Consider the following 8,305-nt stretch of genomic DNA (forward strand, 5'->3'; position numbering starts at 1 on the left):
TTATTAATATATGCCACATTATTTCGATAAGTGTACTTTCTTTATGTTCTGTTTTAATTTACGTTTCTTAGAGATTTAATTAACGCTTTTGTCACTCGTTTATTATATTATAATTCACTTTTCCTTTACACTTGATATACGCTCTATTAATTGTAGAGATAAAGGATATGATGGGATATTATCTGGATGTAATAGGATATCGTAAGATATTATAGAATATCTTACAATACCTTATAATATTTTAAGATATTTTGGGGGGATATCGAAATATATTAATGGGACATCATATGATATTTTAAGATATTTTACGATATTTTAAGATATTTTTGTAGGATATCACGGGAGCTACTCATTAAGATATCCGTGGGATCGCCTTCTGTTTGGGATAATTTGGGATATCCTCAGGTTAAAGTGTGCTGTGTGGGTATGTATACACATCTCAATGCAATGAACAAAAGAATAAAGATGTGCCACAACTTTTTAGTAGCAATCACTCATGTACATATACACATCCCAGTGAACACAGTTGGTCTGTTCTTTCTAGCTGCACTGTTGCACCGGTGCAATAAGTTAAAGTAAGACAAGTATATTTTTTCTCATTCTAACTTATTGCACCAGTGCAACAGTGCAGCTAGAAAGAACAGACCAAGTAATATAGCAGCAGTGTAACAGCAATGTAACCGAATATAACAGATTACGTTACTCTGAAATTACACGTAACTTCCCACACAACACACTTTATCCTGAGGATATCCCAAATTATCCCAAATAGAAGGCGATCCCACGGATATCTCAATGAGTAGCTCCCGGGATATCCTATAAAAATATCTTAAAATATCGTAAAATATCTTAAGATATCATAAGATATCCCATTAATATATTTCGATATCCTCCCAAAATATCTTAAAATATTATAAGATATTGTAAGATATTCTATAATATCTTACGATATCCTATTACATCCAGATAATATCCCATCATATCCTTTATCTCTACAATTAATAGAGCGTATATCAAGTGTAAAGGAAAAGTGAATTATAATATAATAAACGTGTGACAAAAGCGTTAATTAAATCTCTAAGAAACGTAAATTAAAACAGAACATAAAGAAAGTACACTTATCGAAATAATGTGGTATATATTGATAATACTAAAAAATTATAAAAAATGACATTAAAAAATTTTTTTATTTTATACAAACAGAGCAAAAACAAACTTTTTAATAAGTTATTCCACATGCTATTTTGCACGCATTTGTAAAAATGAATAAAAAACTAGAACTTCATATTTATTCATAAAAATATAATTTAACTATACATATTTCATCCTTCTGATAACATCTATTGTAATGATATGTATGCATAACAAATATGTATGCATAGACAAGAAGTGTTCATGGATTATCACGTGGCGTTAAGATGCGTACGGCCTTCGAAGTCAAGCAACGTCGGCGGTGGTTGACACTTGGATGGGTGACCGTTTTTTCAGATATAGAGATTAAACATGCTTTAACGGGTACGACTGTGGCTTGGCTAAAACATGTTGTTATAGTCTTCTTCCTTTTACAAGATTACCGTAAAAATAATTAGAATTTTTTATTTTTTGTTCAAGTCTTTTTCAATTCTTAGAAACTCTCAAAAATACTTAGAAATATTCAAAAATTTTCTAAATTAATCACAATTTTTTATTCTTAAAGTTTTTCCGAGAAATGTTTCAATTCTTATAAAAAATCGGAATATTTATCAGAAATCCTGAAAACAATTTTTTTAATTCTGACAAATTTTTTTATTAAGGTATATTACGATCCCAGGTAGCAAGGTGACGTTAATACGACGTCAATAATTCGTCATTTAAGGTCGCAGACGTCATGTTACCAAATTAAGACGTAATAGTAACGTCATTTTTTGACCTATTAATTACGTCAGTCATTTATCCATCCTACAACGTATTTCCGACGTCATATTCTTGACTAATTAATAACGTCAGTTAATTGATCATTTTACGACGTATTAATAAGATTTTATTAGTGACTAATTACTGACGTTAACTATAATTCTTTGTAATAATTGACGATTTGACCTCAAATGACAAATTATTGAGGTCTAGTGAACGACATCTTGCTACCTATAACTATCATTATTTAAAGATTGGTTAATAAACAACATTATTAAAATTAATATAATATTTTATATAATTAATACTATCAATATTTTAGAATCATCCCAGGCAGCACATAATATTTATGATAAATATTTATTAATATTTATTAATATTTATTTTTTCAAAATATTATATAAATATTTTACACATATTTTATATATACGAAAAAAAAATCTTTATTCAACATATTAAAATATAAATTAAATATTTTATATAATATTTATGATAAATAAAAGATAAAGATTTGTATAAGTAATATTTTGTAAATATTTATAAATATTTCATAAATATTTTTATAATATTTATGATAAATCTTTATGATTTGTCAAATCTAAGACCACAAAAATATTTATAAAATATTTATAAAATATTTAAATAAATATTATAAATATTTTATAAATATTTTATAAATATTGCGTTTTGTCTGAGGTATAATTTAGCTTTATCAAAAGAACAGAGCAAAAACATATTTCTATAAGTTATTCCACATGTTATTTTGCATATGTAAAAATCAGGAAAAAAACTGTAAATTTATATTTATTTATAAAAATATTAGTTAACTACAAGTTTCATGTTTCTCGCATCTATTGAACTGATCTATAACAAATATGTATTCATGATCATCAAGTGTTCATGGATCATCACAAAGGGCTAAGTAGCGTACGATCTTCGAAGTCAAGCAACGTCGACGGCGGTTCAGAGTTGAATGGGTGACCGCGGAAGTTAGGCAATTCCAAACGTGACTATGGTGTGGTGGGTCGTGATGCTTGTTGAGAAACAACGTAGATTTTTTTTTACATTATAATTATGTTATTTCGATATTTTCATAATGCAAGTACTGCATATATAGGACATGTACCCGAAATATTTTCTAAAACGTCAAAATAACGGCTTTTACTACCTGGGATAGTCATAAAAATGACGTTAAAATGTCGTCTTTATTAAATGTAACCTAAAAACCTATGTTTTTTCATAAAAATAACAATAAAATACCGTCAAATGTACGATACTAGCTTCTTGAAAATGACGTCAATAATATGAAAATAATGACGTATTTTTGACGTCAATATATGACGTCGTTAAGATGAGACAAATGTACGTCAGTTTTACGACATTTAGACGTCATTTTATCTCGACATTATGACGTCTAGTTCGTCATAAAATGACCAAAAAATGCCGTCAATTAGACGTCACCTTGCTACCTGGGATATCTCAGGAAATCCCGTGGACATCCTCTGGATATCGTTTGAGATATCTGCAGGATGTCAAATCGGTGGACATTTGTGCATCCCTTGGATATCCCTTGGATATCGCAGACGGTCCACGGATATCCAACGATATAGCGATATCCCAAAATGACATCCTAAGGACATCCCTAGGATAAAGTGTGCTGTGTGGGATGTAAGTTACAATTTCCGACTCTGCAATATAACATGTTATAATTACATGTTATCTAACCGTCACACAACAGTTACAAAGAAAAATAAAATAAAATAAAAATTTCATTTTTTTAAAATTATTTTTATCAACAGCACATACTAAATTTAGGACAAATTTTTATTAATTAATTAAATTTACATTATGTTATTTTTTATTTTATTCTTACTTACCGCTGCTAGGTTTGAACCCGGGACCTTAGGATGACGAACCTTGTACTCTACCTGCTACGCCAATTTGACTCATCGATATGGGTACTTGTTATTGTCTACATATACTTATATGTTATAAACTGACGCAACTATATTATTTTTTATAAAAGCAATTAAATTTTGCAAAACATATTAAAAATAAATAGCATTAATTTATTTACTTATTAATTTCATTGTTAAATTTATCTTTTTCCATAACCTTAATAATTTGATGGAAATTGCGATCTATTTAGCACTAATCTTTGAAGCGTTCAAATGATTAATTAGATGGTTAACTATATAGATCGTAATTCTATGAAAAATTGAATAGTATACATTTATTATTCTGTTTTTGTTCAGTACGTGATGAATTTAGAATTTGTGCATTTTTTTAGTAGCGCAGTAATTGTAGACAAACCGTTATTTTTGAAAACATTATCTTTATAATAATTATTAATATAATAGATAAATATAATAGATCTGTCATTCAGGATGTTATAGTGTTGTCTGATTTCTGAGTCAACTACGACGCATCGTTCCGTAATAATAACATTGATACGAACGTGTTATGTTACGATTATACAATTTTTGTTGAATAACTGTAACGCCAAAACGATGTATAACATCTAGATCACTTGCGTATAACAAATATTACGTAACAGCCCCTATAACCATTTCTGCTGTGACAAATGTTGGCAACAGATTCTGTTGCCAAAAAGGCGACAAATGAGAAACATATCTTGTCATTGCAAACACTATTAGCAGATATTCAGCAAATATTTAGCAACGTCTGTCATCAGAATACATGACAAAATAATAATGAACTGCGAGCAGATTTATTGAAAGTATTGATAACAGATTGACGACAAAGTGCAAACAATGTCAGCAAATTGCTTGTAGAAATGCAACAACATTCGTGTGTCAAAGTACGCGACAGATTGATACCAGAAATGCAGCAGATCTGTCGAAATGTCAAATTGGCAATAAAAAGTGCGACACCGTCGATATGCGGCTTATTTTCTCGGGAGTAAAATGCAGTCAACTCGCTACATAAAGACCACTCGCAGCGCGACTAAGGTAAGCAAAAATTATCTTCCTTCGCTGCGCCTGCGGAGGATGTGACGGAGAACCGTCACATTATACTTTTATGATACAGAACTGGTAGTATTTTCATTTTTTTGGAGTGAGATTTAACTACAAAGAAATTTAAAGGCCCCTCTATAAGAAACATTAGATGTTAAGGAGAGGGTTGGGTAAATTATTTAATCTGTTTCTACTCCTGAATTAATAAATCTTTCCAGGAGATTGCTTACATCGATTCTCAAATAAAATTATAACTGTGATGAAAGAAGAAATGAAAAGATTCGACAAATCTGTCGCCAATCTGTCATCATTTATGAATACAGATCTGTTGCGTATTTGGCGCAAATCTGCTGTGAGTTTACGTTGCAACATCTGTTCTTAATTTGCTGCGTGAATTTGTCATTGTATTGCTAGTGACAGATCTGCTCTAGTGTTGCACCCAACTTGATGTCAAGATTTGATAACAATTTTTGCTTGCAATTGGGGCGCACTCGAGGACACAGTAGGCCATGGTTTTGGCAGCCTGATTTCGCAAGAAATTTTTAGCAGTTTGCTGACAATTTGGCAGCAAATGTTTAGCTGGGAGGTTATTTCCATGTCATATAGCACCTACATATCACAAGAATAACAATGTTAAATTACATGTAACTTCCATGTTATATTGCCGCTATAAAATGTGTTCACTGGGATATATCAATTCTTCGTAAGTAAAAATTCCAACCGATTGGAATGTATGTTACGTTTAAGTTTACGGCTATTTCTATAATGTTACTGAGGTGTTCAGACCTCTGTGAAGTTAGCCACCCAACTTCGGCTTTATTAATTTTCACTAATTGGTATCGTTTGGTGGTCGTTTGGTGGTGTTTGGTAGTCCAGTCCCATCGTTTGGTGGTTAGCCGTTCTTCTGTAATATCAAAAATAAAATTTGGGTGTAAAGTTAACCCGACATTGTTTATTTTTGCACCAATTTTAATTTCAAGAAGCTCATTCGATTCGGAATTGTTTGGTGGTCACGAATATGCTAATGAAAACGTTTGGTGGTCAACCGTTTTCGTAGAAATTAGAAAAAAACGTTTTTGAGTATCGTCACTGGTTTTGGTATCACTGGATATTCCCCAGATAAATATTATTTATCATACAAATTCACTTTCAAAGGCGTCAACAGATGTAAAATCGTTTGGTGGTCACGAATAAACTAATGAAAACGTTTGGTGGTCAACCGTTTTCGTAGAAATTAAAAAAAACCGTTTTTGAGTGGCATCGTTGCAAAATTCCTCAAACGAATTATATTATTTTTTATACAATTTCACTTTCAAAGGAGTTATTGGATGTAAAATCGTTTGGTGGACACAAATAAACTAATGAAATCGTTTGGTGGTCATCCGTTTTCCTAAAAATTCCTAAAAATTTCCCAAAAATTCGAAAAAACCGTTTACAATTGGCATCATTGTAAACTCACTAGGCAAATATTATTTTTCGTACAAATTCAAAGGCATTATTGGATGTAAAATCGTTTGGTGGTCACGAATATATTAATGAAAACGTTTGGTGGTCAATCGTTTTTTTTTAATATTGCAGAAAAAATGCTGCCGAATGGCCTTGCTGTAAAACTCTCTAGAGAGATTTTAATTTTTCAAACAAATTTACTTCACAAAGGATTATTCGATGCGTAATCGTTTGGTGGTCGCTAATTTCGTAATTAAAACGTTTGGTGGTTAATGTCGTCGTGAAAAAAAGGTAAATAACGACGTGCGCGCGTTTCATGCGGATAGGTCATTATACGACATCGCGGAATTAGCGGAAAAAATTTCATTTTTTTACCAATTTCACTTTGCGAGGGGTCATTCGACGCGTAATCGTTTGGTGGTCGCGAATTTCGTAATTAAAACGTTTGGTGGTTCATCTTATCGTCAAAGAACCTGAATGACCGGGTGCGCGCCTTTTCATGCGGATAGGTCATTACACGACATCGCGGAATTAGCGGAAAAAGTTTCATTTTTCTACCAATTTAATTTTGCGAGGAATCATTCGACGCATAATCGTTTGGTGGTCGCGAATTTCGTAATTAAAACGTTTGGTGGTTCGTCTCGTCGTCAAAAAAGCTAAATGACCGCGTGGGACTTTTCGTTAGGTTATAGGTCATGTCACACTTTGGAATTAGCTGAACAAATCTTATTTTTCTACCAATTTGACTTTGCAAGGAGTCATTCGATGCGCAATCGTTTGGTGGTTGCGAATATAATAACGAAAACGTTTGGTGGTCATGCGTTTTCTTAAAAATTCGAAAAAACCGTTTACGATTGGCATCATTGTAAACTCACTAGGCAAATATTATTTTTTGTACAAATTTACTTTCAAAGGCATTATTGGATGTAAAATCGTTTGGTGGTCACGAATATATTAATGAAAACGTTTGGTGGTCAACCGTTTTCTTTAATATTACAGAAAAAATGCTTCCGAATGGCCTTGCTGTAAAACTTCCTAGAACCATTTTAATTTTTCAAGCAAATTTACTTCGCAAAGGATTATTCGATGCGTAATTGTTTGGTGGTCGCGAATTTTATAAAAAAAACATTTGGTGGTTAACCGTTTCGTTAAAAAATAAACAAAACCCGTATGCGTTCTGTAGGTGTAAATGGGTGCTCGGATTGGTTGTTTGTTGGACTCGTGTTAGACCGGATCTACAATAGTGTAGTAAGCCTTAAGCCATAAGGAAAATTGCAACCACCAAACAATTACGCATCAAATAATTTTTTGCGAAGTAAATTTGTTTGAAAAATTAAAATGGTTTTAGCCCAGACAGCACACGGATATCCATACGACATCCATAAGACGTCCTTAACGGATATTGAGGATATCCGTTTTACGTTCTTTGGACATTCTATGGACGTCCATGGGATATTGGTTTATGAAACTGGTGGACATGCTATATCCGTAAAATATGTCCGATGGACGTCCTATGGACGTTCTATGGACGTCCTATGGACGTGATAAAAAGCGATATTCAAAATTAAATTTTACATTAAATAAAAAGGTAAAAACAGAATAAAATATATAAATATAAATATTTATTTTAGAAATTATATTATTCTTTCGATAGATTATACATTAAACAATTTTAATTAAATAAGTATCATACGTATAATATTAATTAAACAATCAGCTTAAAGTATTTTGTAATTATCACACACACATATATAGTGTGTATCCATTGTTTAACGATTACAGTGGAATAAATATTCTTTATATTGCAGACAATAGGTTCCCAGAGAACATTACGACGTCTTAAAGACGTCTAAAAGACTTATATTTCTATAAGACGTCTTATAAAACTATCAGAAAGACGTCTTTTAGACGTCTTTAAGATGTCTTATGACCCGATTTATAACGTTTTTAAGACGTCTGAAAGACGTCTAATTTTTTTTATTTATGAC

Source organism: Monomorium pharaonis, chromosome 6 (assembly GCF_013373865.1).
Source record: "Monomorium pharaonis isolate MP-MQ-018 chromosome 6, ASM1337386v2, whole genome shotgun sequence".
NCBI classification, from domain to species: Eukaryota; Metazoa; Arthropoda; class Insecta; order Hymenoptera; family Formicidae; genus Monomorium; species Monomorium pharaonis.